The sequence below is a fragment of the Lissotriton vulgaris genome, chromosome 3_1, assembly GCF_964263255.1.
Source record: "Lissotriton vulgaris chromosome 3_1, aLisVul1.2, whole genome shotgun sequence".
Classification (NCBI taxonomy): Eukaryota; Metazoa; Chordata; class Amphibia; order Caudata; family Salamandridae; genus Lissotriton; species Lissotriton vulgaris.
In genome coordinates, this window is record NC_141689.1 from 273,142,508 (window position 1) to 273,155,896 (window position 13,389).

A 13,389-nucleotide genomic window follows, 5' to 3' on the forward strand; every position below is an offset into this window, starting at 1 on the left:
AAACATGACTGGTTTTTACAGAGTCAGTTACTGTTTTCCACAGGACTATAATTGTCAAGAGAACTGCACGACGTTTGGATTAATCATTAGGACCGAACTATGCCTCAATGGCAGAAAATTGGAAATGAAAAGCATATGCACGTAATTTAAAAAGCCCATGAATTGGCCTTAACGGAACCCCAACAGACTCAGTTATGTATTAAAACATGGAAGATAAATAAATAAACCTCTCGCAGAACTCACAACTAGCGCTTAAATTCCACGCAGCATGGGCGGACACGGCAGGGGTTTTCTTCACGCCGTACATCTAAAATCGATTGGGAAAGCAAAGTCGGTGTCTCCCCAGCGTATATAGAAATGTTATCTTCATCTTTCCGATCGTAATTCTCTTCGAGTAAATAACCCTTCAATTCTCCACTTACTGTCTAGCAGGCGACTCCCCTCTGGCGACCTAGCCTTTCAATGCCGTGGCCCGAATGAACACAGAGCTCGGGCGCGATAGTTTGAAATAGCGTTGTTCGCGGTACACGTGACAAAGACACGTGACTCGCTACTCATGACGTTTTCTTCAGATTGTTTAAAGGGGCCCGGAATGTTTTACGCTAGGACAAATCACAAAGCTTTATTGTACCGTCCTAAAACTAGCACGGACAACAGACAGGGCATATTCAATGCAGGTAAAAGGATTTCAAGTCACTCAAGTAAAAGTGATGAGTATTCTCAGTGTGGGTACCTAATAAAGCCCATGTACTAATATGGCGTGCAAGCATGATTATATGCAAAAAAACGGATGCTACAATGACATTATTAGGACTCCAAGGATGTTGTGAGCTCTAAATAAAAGCACCACTATATTTAGCTCCACGCGATGCTATCAGCGAAGCAAAGGCCAGTAATTGTTCCTTAGTTGTAACAGGCAAACCTAGTCCTTATTATTACAAGTGTTCTCATACCTGGGAGTCAATATCAGTGGTTATATGTGCTCTAAATGGCAAATATTCCTTTGTAATAATAACTGAGCACTATGTTAGTATTTTAAAGCACCAAGCGATATTAGTATCTCACAGTTAGAAACCTAAAACGAGTGGACTGTAATCCTGTTTAATGGGACCTGCAACCCTGTTTGTGGTCACAGATTGCTCTGTTTTGGCTAGAATAAATGTGATTTAATGGAGAGGGAAAAGTGTCCACTGTTTACTTCAGAATTGGAATGTGTGGGGAACGTATATGTACCAACTCAAGTGGAGACCTTGATGTTTGTAAAGGTTAGCGTCTCAGCACAGAACCCCCACTGAATGTCATCATTCAGTCCTGAACAGTGACTGGACAGACGATGGATCCATCGCTGTTCTTTCTCGAACAGGCTCCTTTCATTGCCACCCACAACCTGTTCGATGATGGTCCAACGCATATCGGGTGTGTGGTTCCTCTCAATAAAGTGGTTAGTCAATTTTGTTGCATTCCTCTTACATCGGATGCTACTCCGATGTTCACAAATCCTCAGTTTGACAACCCCACTATGGCTGGTGTCCAAAATGAGGAGATAACGGTGGTGCATATGGTGACATATCAGTGGCCTACATTTAACATATCTTGAAATGTATCCTTTAAATAATTGATACAGCCACTCATTAACCGTGTTTTCCACAGATATGGCCAGTATCTTGAAGTATAAAAACTCACCAGCATTTTATCCTCTTTGAAATATAATATTAAAGTGGTAAATGGAAGAATACGACTGCAGAAGTTTATACATTTGGTACGTGGAATGTGTGTTGGTTACAGAATAAGTTAGGCTCTCCAGATTGGCTGCGTATTGCTTCTGGTTCTGATGTTATATGCATACAGGAAACCTGGTGTGAACCCAACTCACATGGAGGGGTTTTCCTCACATTTTCTGGGTACAGCACTTTCCCCAGCAGAGCAGGTCAAAGGGGGTAGTGGGCTACAGATATTAATAACTAACAATTACCTGTTACTGCTAAAAGGCTTTTCAACTGTAGGACCCCACTCCCATTTCATGTGGTTGGCTACAAAGGGGGACCCTGACCAGGTGGTAGTCAATTTTTATAACCACGTATTTGATGCCTCCCGTAGTACGGTGGTGAATGCCTTTAATAGGGGCATAAGACTTTTTGCCAATTTTTTATTGATATGGGCAGACAATTTCAATATACAGTCATGGCCCTTTCCTAGATCTGTGGTTATTGTAGCCTGATTTGGATGGTATTACACATTTTTGTCATAATGACTATGGGAATGCACTGAACTCCTTATTATGTTCGAGTGTAAACGTGGTACTAATGGGGAACAGACCCCTACTTTTATTGGTAGAAATGCCAATACTGTTATTGACCATGTCCTAGTTTCTGCTTCTGGTTGGAACCCCTAGTATAATTCTGACTGCAATGAGTAACCATAACCCAATCAGGTCACCGTTTTATTTCTGCGATAATTGTGAGCTATCCATACCAGTTCTTAAAATGACCCTATTTAAACCTAAAGGTGTACAGATTAAATGGACTGAAATAGAGCCCAATCGTGTTTTACATGGAATCAGTAGGATTCAGCCGAGTTTGGCTACTGTTTGATGGATATGGTGAATCATGAAAAGCTATTGTTAAGCTTAAACCAGGTTACTTGTTTAATTCTCTTTTGGAACGAATTCCGAAAGCCACACACACAAAAACGAGTAGTTTAACCACCTGTGTACTCCGACCTCTTGGCGCTTGAAAGCGGTCCTACATAGTTATCCCAGGGACCATGTGGCTATTAACTTACTCCGTAAAAATGATAATACGGTATTAGCTGCCAGGAAGACGTGCTGCAGGAAGAAGCATGGCCAAATTGACTGAAGCCGCTGAAACGTAGGATAATAAGCTATTTTGGGAAACCGTTTAATGCTGCTATTTAAAAACAATTCTATTCCAGAGCTTAATTTCTTTGTCTCCTGTTGGGTGGTCCATTGTTCTGATATTTTTAAACAGAATCAGGAGGATTGTTGCTAAACTGTGTGTGAGGGAAACACAAATTGGAGTTCTCTTCCCCGAAATATTACTTTGAGGAGGTTCTCCTTGCTTTACATCATAGTGCAGGCAGAAAGGCCGCTGGTTCCGATGGGATACCAGTAGATGCTTTTAAAGCAGCTGGGGCTCTATGGGAACCCATTTCAACACAGTTCTTTGCAAACTGTTGTAGAGAGTATGATTCCTTCCTCCTGGGCTGTCTTAATAATTGTACCAATTTGTAAAAAGGGTGATATATCTGATCCCAAATGTAATCGCTTTATTTCCCACTTGGACTCCCCAGTAAAATTGATGAGTAGGATTTTATTAATGAGGTTAGAGGAATGGGTACAGGACAATTCTATTAGAAGTACTGTTTGGATTTAGGAAGGGCCTAGGAACTGTCTGACAATGTGTAAAGTTAGACCTGCTGATTGTAAAGTATACTAGGGTCAAGCCTTGAGCACCTTACGTCTGCTTTGCTGATCTAAGCAGTGCGTTTGATTTGGTTGACCATCTTTTCTCTGGTCAACCCTGGTTTCCCTCTGCGCTCCAATAGGGATTATTTGCTTTCTTGTACTACTGTATGGGAACTTACAATCTAAAGTTTGACACAGCCCCCAGGGTGAATGTTCGCCCACTTTTAGAGTAGGGAGACACCTTATACAAGGTTTTGTATTAGCCCTTTTACTGTTCACTTTTTATTCATGGGGTTGATGGTGCCTTTGCAGGCCGATGCACCCAGCGTCAACCGGCTGTTCGATTCCTGTGTTGCTGCAAGCCGATGACACCGCTCACACCCACTTTCTTACAGAAGCTGATGAATGCATTTGAGAAGTTTATTGAATCTAAAAAATAGTGGTTAACAAAACTAAAACTTACATTTTGATATGGGGAATAAATCCCAAAAATGTATACCCTTACTTATTGGGGAGTACCCCAATTTCCATAGTAAATTTCTTTTGTTATTTGGTCGTTTTATTCTCAAGTAACGGTGCCTTGGCCCAGCAGGTTTTAAATTCTAAATCCAAGATGAGCAGGAGTTGTTACGGGATCTTTAGGTTTTTTCATAAAGTAGGTGGGTAACCCGTTAAGGAGATGTTTGAGATGTACAAGGCCAGAGGGGTGTAAATTGCCACTTTTGAGGCATGACCGTGGGGCCTACACCCACAGTAACCCTCTCCAAGTTGACGAAAACAACTTTTCAAATCGTCTACCTGTTACGTCGTCATCCTTGATTGCCCATAAGAAGATTGATCTACAGTATATGGAGGACTTGCTTTTTGTTAAAACCTTTATTACTTCGGTTCTCCATATGGTCGAAAGAGGAAACTTGTTTTACAAAATAAATTATTTTAGACTGCCTAACTCTGGATAATGTCTCCTATTAACCTGCTTTCATATATCAATACATCCCTTAGTAATTTAACTTGTCAGTGTGGCAATACCCACTAGTTTTCTCTCTTACTAAGGGGCTTATTTCGGCTACTTTTTTTCAAACACAGACATGATCGTAGAATGTGCGAAGAGTTGAAGAAACCAACTGTTTCTTTCTACAAGCCCTTTACCCCTGGGAGGGTTATCAATACTATTTATCCTATGTAAATAACATTCAACATTGTTCTGTCTTAAACAAACTAAGAGCTGGTACGTTCCACTATTTGGTTGCTTTCCCTAATAAGAAGACTCGACGCCCTACCTATGTGATGGTTTGACTAAGCAAATCATACAGCGCTTTATGATCTGCAATTTTTAGAAGTATCTTAGGTGTTATCTCAAACCAATTTTTCTTGCCCAGAATATTAGTAATGATAAAAATGCACTGAATTACCTGCTTGCACTTGGTGACCACTTTAAGTGTTTTTTAATGTTGCTTTTTTATAAGGAGGGCTATACATTTCAGGGAACATATTGTGCAATACATATTACCAACGGGTGAATTTGTCTGTTTTTTTTAATATTTGTTTTTAAGATCCGGAGGTGAAGTTGGGCTGACTTTTTTTAATATCTGTATTTTATACTGCGAATTTATTGCATGTCATTTTGCTGCTTTTTTTAAAAAACTTTCCGAATTAAGTTTCTGAACCGTACTAACTGCATAAGTATTTCCTAGCCATTTAAACTATTCCTAAATGACTATTAAAGCAAGCAGTGGTAGATCAGCCGTGTTACAAGAGACTAAAGGGAATTTTGCAATTTAAAAAATATAAGTGCCAGTTCAGGACGTCTCCAGAATCTCAAAACGTGCAAATATCCTGGTATTTTTCTTTGAAAAAGATGGCAACTCTAAACCTCATTCATGATAATAGGTCAAGCAACAAGACAACACTTTTTGGCTAAAGGAAAAGAGGAAATTCCCCTATTGATCCTTACCTAAAGGGGTGATAAACATTTAATTTATGTAGCTGTATTAACTTTAAATGAATGGAACATACTCCTTAAAATACGTATTTACTGCAAAAATGAAGATTGAAAATAGAAATGGAAAAATCTGAGGACTGCATCTGCCACAATGATCTGGGGCCTTATTGAAGGCACATGCCTGTGATACGTTTTGTGCTGCTTTGTCTTAGTGGTACCACAATCTGTGTTGATGACATTGGAATTAAATAATACCAGACTTAATATAAACAATTTACAGGAATGTCTAATTTGCCTTCCTTTGTAGACTTTGTACAATAAAGGCCTTATATTGCATTCTAATGCTAAGTCAAGTTTAAACAAAATCATGTTCTTTATTTATTTTATGCAATTTATAGAGCGTGCAAATACCTGTGGGTGTCTCAGCGCTTTGGAGTGTCCCAGTGATGGATGATTATTGGTCGAAAAGCCATGTCTTTTACAGTTCCCTGAAGGATAATAGATTTTGATAAGTTTTGATGTGCTTGGGAAGGGTGTTCCATACGACGAATCTTCTGTCCCCCCCCCCCCAGGAAACCTTCTTTGTCTGGAGGACCTTCAATAGGTTGGCCGTTCAAGACCACAGGGCTCCATTGGGAGTGTAGATGCAGAATGCCTTCTTTAGGAAATGAGGGCCTGTGTCGTGAATGGCCTTTAAGGCGATGCACAGTGCTTTGAATTTGATACAGCTTGTTATTGGTAACCAGTGGAGTTTCCTAACTTGCGATGCGATTGACTGGTACTTTAGAATATCTATTATCAATCTGGCTGCAGCATTCTGTACCATCAGAAGTTTGTTGGTGACCTTTTTCTGCATGTTAAGGAACAGGCCATTGCAGTAATCCAATTTTGACATTACTAATGTTCTCATTGGGGGTTTTCAAGCCTGAGAGGTAGAAATGGGACGAGTTTTCCTTATCATTCTGAGAGTGTAAAAATCAGAGGAAACAATTGTGTTGGCATGTGATAGGAAGGTGAGTTTGTCATAGACCATGACACCTAGGTTTCTCACTTTGGTTACCGGCAGAGGTGGTGGGCCTAAGATGGTTGGCCACCATGTAGAAGACCAAACCATGTGTAGCTTTTTTTTTTTTTTTTTTTAAACTCTTATTTTAATCATAGTACAATTACAAAACCATCATCAAAATTTACGGTTCAATTAATTAGTACAGTGGTGAATCCATTATTTTCTTGGTACATGGGATTAGATTTCTCTCTTGCCATATCAACACAAGCACTGTATACATGCCACAATATCTGCCCTATAGGCACCCTGCAGCCCCTCCCGAATCAGCCATATAATCAAGATGCAGTGACATCCCCATTTCTTCATCCCAATTGTCTTCCATTTCTTTTTGCAACAACTTAATCACAGCTCCTGCATTTATACAGAAAGCAGTTCACTTTTAACCCATCCTCCCTTGCCAGACAGTCGTAACTCTACCCCTCAATTTTGCAGCCTCCTGCTTCACCTTTGTATTGGTACAGTCAGGGCTGTTTACATAGCGTCACGTGGGTGTGCAATCAGGTAGCATGTCAGCGGGGCCCATATGTCCCTGGGCCTGAAGGCCACAGGCAACAATTCAGCATATGTTATGAGCCTTTCTTGGCAGGTTACCAAATCATCAATCCAGGTCTTGAATTTGAGTGATCGTCCCCTCCCCCACGGGCATGCCACTCTCCTCTTAGCCATAGCTACAAATTTAAGGTGCTCCGCCCGCACATGACCTAATAGTGCCATCAATGGGGTAGGGCCAACTTGCCAGTAATCCACCCAGTAATCATACACCCCGGGACATTCCCACCCCAGATGGAGAAAGTCTGCACCTTTGGCCCGACACCTGTCACATCTGTCCGAGTCTCTCAGACCAAATCTGTGCATTCTGGCAGGTGTGTAGTACAATCTGTGTAGAAATGTATAATGAATTATGTGGAGCCTGCTCTGCTGGCCGATACCTGTTCGGTTTGCAAACAACAAAATTCCTAATGGTCATCAGTCAGGACAAAACCCAGCTCCTCCCCCCACGGGTTACAGTGTCCGAGACTACTCTTTGTCTGTGCGCTGTACGGTATATTGGAGGCACTAGACCTCTAGCTGTCACGCACTGCAGCCTCAACTGGAACAGTGTCAAGGTTTGTGGCTCGGCTGGGAAATCCGAAGTCCATGCTCGTATCCCCTGTCTAAGCCGGATATACAAATAGGAATCCATTGGGGTTTGCTATGTGTTTTGGAACATCTGGTCCAGGGTTCGAAATTGGCCATAATGGTACCAGTCCCCAGGTGCAAATGTGTGTACGCTTTTTTAAATTATGGAATGATTTCCTGCAGGAGGGGCATGCTCGGGTGATAAGTAAGAGGCAGCAATGGAGAATAGAGCATGGGTGCATCCAGCATTCGCCCTATGTTCTGCCATGCTGAGATCGTGCATGTAAGGTTTGTCTGCATCTTGTCTCTAGTCCCCACAGTCTCAAATATTGCACCTTCTTTGGGTACGGAATGTGCCAGTCAGTGTTCCGCCGCGACCTGTGTCATATATCGCGGTTGCGCTATCCAAAACCAGGCATAGTGGGCTTGCGCACTCATGTAGTACAATTCGAAGTTTGGTATCCCAAACCCTCCCTGTGAGTAGGGCCTGGTCAGCACACTCCACTGCAGTCTCGGCTGCTTACCACCCCACACAAGTCTTATCAGTTCAGACCTCAATGTCTTGAAGAAAAAAGTTCTGGGATAAAATGGAATATTTAGAAGGGGGTAGAGCAATTGGGGAAGTATCACCATTTTAATCAGTGCCGCCCTGCCCGCCATTGAGAGTGACAAAGCTATCCATTGTGTGACACAGTCCGTTATTCCTGTCATGGCTGTACCATAATTCAGTCTCATTAGTTCCTCCCTTTCCTTAGTAACTCGCACCCCTAAATATTTCAGCTCTTTATCACACCATTCTAACGGATAGTCGAGTGGGAACCGGACCGTCTCTGTCGTCCGAGGGAAAATATTTGATTTCCCCCAGTTAATCTGGATTCCCGATAATTTCCCGAACACTATAAATTCCCTCAGACCTGGGTTTAGATTCTGCTGCGGGTCTCGAATGTAAAGGGTGATGTCATCTGCATATAAGGATAGAAGTATTTGACGCAAATTACACTTCAGGGCCATGTCATTATGGTGCTGTCGTAGCTTTGCCGCTAGCGGCTCCAACGCGATTCCAAAGAGCAACGGGGAAAGCGGGCATCCCTGACGGGTGCCGCTAGTGATCTTAAATTGCGGCGAAGTATGTCCATTTATCAGTACCTTATCTCCTGGCAGATGATATAGAAGCTGGATCCACGAGGGGAAGAGGGGGGAGCCCATCCTGAGCATTACACCAAAAATGTAGTCCCACTCAATAGAATCGAAGGCCTTCGTGGCGTCTAAAAACACTGCCGCCATTGGCAGCTCCTGGGAGACATTATTAAAGATGGTAAAGAGTGTCCTCCGAATATGGGAGGTGGCTCTACCGGGCACGAATCCCGACTGATCAGGACGGATCAGCGACTCCATTAGCAGACTCAGCCGGGTGGCAGTTATTTTCGCCAATATTTTTGCGTCACAGTTAAGGAGAGATAATGGTCTACAAGTCACAATGTTGTGGCGGTTTACCTGTCTTCAACAGTGAAATTATAAGGGCTTCCCTCATAGAGGCAGGGAGGCTACCCATCTCTATTGATTCCTCATACACCTCACGACTTATGGGGGCCATCGGGTCTATATACAATTTGTAGAATTCTACCGGATTTCCATCAGTCCCTGTGGCCTTCCCGGATTGCATGCTCATGATTGCTACACTGACTTCGTCCAATTCAAAAGGGGCACATAAGAATGTTCTCTCTCCATCGCTAAGCCACCACAGCGCTACGTCCCCCAAAAAAGAATCTAGATCATCCACCCCATTTGTGGTGTACAGCCGTTGGTAATGGCGCATAGAGGCATTAAGAATATTGGTTGTGTCTCTATAGACCTTCCCATCGAGATCCTCAATTTCCAGGACATAATTAGCGCAGTGAGGTTTCATAACTATTTGCGCCAGTACTCTGCCTGGCCTTTCACCTTCTCCATAACTTCTGGCTACCCAGTATCTGCCCCGAAATCTCACCTCTTTGTGCCATATCCATGTACTCTGTGGGCGTTTCTCGAAACCTAGCTTGGGCGTCTCCGTTCGGGTCTGCCCCCAGTTCTCTTTCCAGGGTTTTGAGCTCTATCTCCAACTTCCGTATGGAATTGATTATATCTTTAAGGACCCCTGCACCCTTCGATATGCAGTACACACGAATCGTAACTTTAAATGCCTCCCAGATCGTCTCAACATTGGTCACCGAGCCCTTGTTCCGCGCAAAGAACTCCCTGTATTTCTTCGCGCAACTCCTCTTGAAAAACAGTGTTAATAGAATAGGAACATTGAGCCGCCAACTCTTTCGCGGCGTAGCAAAATCTCGGGAGGAGAGCGCGAGCAGGACTGGGGCATGATCCGAATATGTTCTGGCTAACTGTTGCGCTTGTAGTACCGCAGGGGCTAGCCCCTGGGAGACCAGCCATTAGTCGAGCCTTGCCCATGATGCTGCTTGTGCAGTGTAGTGTGTGCCCTCTAGCGTATTAGGGTGGGTGTATCTCCATGTATCAATTAGCTGATGGGTGTCTATTTTATTTTATTTATTATTTATTAATTGCGTTTATTGAGCGCGACAGCTACCCATGAGAGTTTCCCGGCGCTGAGAGACAGATCGACAACATAAGGCAGAAGATTTAGAGATCGAAGAGCCAGGTCTTCACCACTCTGTGAAATCGCATGTGACAGTTTTCCATCCGTCTGGCCAAAGGAAGTGAGTTCCAAAGTCTGGGTCCTAAGTTCGCAAAGGAACTACCGCCCATTCTGGTAAGTTTGAACTTTGGCACATTAAAAAGATGATGGGATGAGGAACGAAGTGAGCGAGCTGGAAGGTAGGGGCTGACCCGATTTTGATCTTATGCATAAAGCTCAAAGCTTTGAACTTTATCCGATTTTCAACACGAAGCCAATGCAGCTCTCTCAGGCGTTCTGTAATGTGGTCACGTTTGCGACAGCCACAGAGAAGCCGAGCTGCGGCATTTTGTACCAGCTGAAGGCGCCGTGTGACAGCCTTTGTGGACCCCAGATAGAGCAAGTTGCTGTAATCTAATCTGGAGGTCACCAAGGCATTCACAACAGATCTCTGGGCGTTTTTGGGGAGTATCCAGAAGATTTTGCGCAGGCATCGTAGAATGGTAAAACAGGTGGCTGTGACTCTGACCTGATCTTTCATGGTGTAATGGTGTGGTGCAGGATGTGATCTGTCCAAGCTGGGGTGAAGTGTGACATTAAAGTCACCTCCCCATATTATGAGTAGACCCCACTTAAAAAAATCTTGGCCTACAGCGAAGAAAAGCCAGGGTCCTCAGTATTCGGCCCGTAGCAGCAGGCCAGTGTGATGGATTCAGACCCCAGTCTCCCCCACATTAGGCAATAGCGGCCCTGCGGATCCCCTGCAGTGCCCGCCAGATGAAATGGCCCCCCTTCTTTATGAGCATTGCCGTACCTCTCGCGTAAGAGGAGAAGAGTCTATGTTCCGCCCATTTACTTGCGAAATTGGTAGATCTCTGTGATGCAAAATGTGTTTCTTGTATAAGCGCTATGTGCACTCGGTGTCTGTCTAAATAAGCCAGGATATGCCTTCTCTTCCTTGGGTCACCCAGGCCTCTAACGTTCCACATAATAATATTCAGTGCTTCAGAGTCCCCGTTAGTCTCACTTCTAGGAATCTCGCCTTGTTCGTTACAGACTACAGTGAATGCCACTTATACCACTTGTACCAACATAGAAAACACCTGTAATTTGCTCCTGGCTACTATGAAACAACTCAGCTGTGAAATTCGCATCTCTCTCGAGAACAATGGTCTGCTCTGGATATGTTAACCAACATTCCAACCAAGTATCCTCCCTAACCCCCCCCCACCCCTTTCGCCATCCCAACCTCAACCCCCCTACCCCACCCTCCTCTCACTGAAGCAACCCCAACTTGCCAGTCTCAATCTGCCTCTCGCCCCCCCTTATCCCCAACTCAGCCTGTAGCCAAACCCAGTCCATGAACACCCTTCGTGTCTCGCAACAAACCTATCGTGGGGGTCATTGCAAGGTGGCCACACGTTAACCCTCCTCCCAGTGAGCCCACGGCGGACCGTGCACCCGGGCCCCATGGAAGTCGGGGTGCCCAGTGTGCAGGGATAGTAACTTATTGAACCTACTATGTCATTCCTCATACTATTGTGGTTTTCAGGTCTTACTCCTGTACAATTGGACCTCTAAAGCAAAATTATGAACGTGTCTCACTGCGAGTCATCTTCCGCTCCCGACGATAGAGATTGCTGTGACGCAGCTTCAGCACAACCGACCGGTTTGTGAGCTTCATTTGCTTGAGGAATTCCTCCACCTGCTGCGGGTTTGTAAAGAATCTCTGTTTGCCTTGATGCGTAACTCTGAGTCGTGCCGGGTACAACAGCGCGTAATCTATCTGTGCCTTCCTCGTTTGCTTTAACATCCAGGAATTTTCGCCGCTTCTCTTGCACCATGGGTTTAAAGTCTGGATAAATGGAGAATGTGTTCCCTTCGTATGACAGTCTGTTTACTTTGTGCCGCTCGCAGGGCCACGTCGCGATCCCTATAATTCAAAAGTCTCGCTGTTATGGGCCGCGGAGTGGCTCCCGGTGGCGGGCGCGGCCCTAGTGATCTATGGGCCCATAGTACACGTTCTACAATAAATTGACTTGAGAAGATCTCGGCACCTATCGCTGTCAACAACAGTTTTTTTTTTCAACGTACTCCTCCATCCTCTCAGTGTTGGTGGATTCCGGGGTTCCAATCACGCGAATGTTATTGCACCTATTGCGCGCTTCCAAATCTTCATTCTTGGCCGCAATCGCCCGCAGCAGCTGATCATGTGGTCCAATTACGTAGTGTGGCCAGACGTGACATCCTCAGAGTCCGAAATGAGTCGCTCTGTTTCTTTTATCTGTTCTTCATGTCCTTCCAGCTTGTGCGATATGGCGTCCATACGCGAAGACATGCGATCAACTTTGTCCACTACAGTGGCAAAGCCTTGCCTGACCTCCTGTAGGACGCTCTGAACGTCTGCTCTTTGGGTCACAGTACCACTCTGAGCTTTCTCGCTTCCATCCCGTTCTTGGTCGTTCTGCAAGGTGCGGCCAGATCGTTTTGCAGCGTCCAATTTCGGTTGCCGTGTGCCCCGCTTCCCCATAAACTTTTAGAAAATGTTTACGATCTCAACTTCGTGCTCACATAGAGAATTATCAACTCCTAGACCTGCATCAGTCTGGTTTTAGGAAGGGGCACAGCACCGAATCTGCTTTCACTCACGTTATGGATGATATTTTAAAAATGCTTGACAAAAACAAATCCTGCTTCCTGATTCTTTTTGACCTTTCCTCCCCATTCGACAAGTTTAATCATGACAAACTCCTATCCATCCTGCAAAACAATCACGGATCACAAAGAGTCCAGGCAAACCACACTCTCTCCCAGCCCTCTCCTCTACTCATGGAGGTCACCCAAGGTTCCGCTCTATCTCCTATCCTCTTCAACCTTTTCCTGTAACCTCTCGCTAACTCTCATCCCTGGAAAACATCATCTGTCTTAGCACTACCCGAACGTCAACTCAAAACTGGTTAACAGAGAACCATCTCCTGCTTAAACTCTTCCAAAACAGAATTCCTGCTCATCTCCCCACCGAACCTTATCCCCAAGCTAGACCTCTGGCTGAGGTACCTCACTGCTTTCAGTTGCATTACTCATCACAGATCAGCCAAATCTGTCACCATGGACCAGCACCTGAATATGAAAAATCATATCGGCAATGTATGTAAGGAAGCAAACTTGTTGAAGTCACTCGGAAATATCACACCTTTACTTCCACTAAA

At 44.3% G+C, this 13,389-nt stretch overlaps 1 protein-coding gene across 2 annotated transcripts in view; it reads left to right on the top strand.

Moving 5' to 3' along the window:
* Positions 1–13,389, top strand: part of RAB27B (RAB27B, member RAS oncogene family) — a 624,827-nt gene that overhangs the window by 355,426 nt on the left and 256,012 nt on the right. The gene's annotated exons all lie outside the window — the stretch shown is intronic.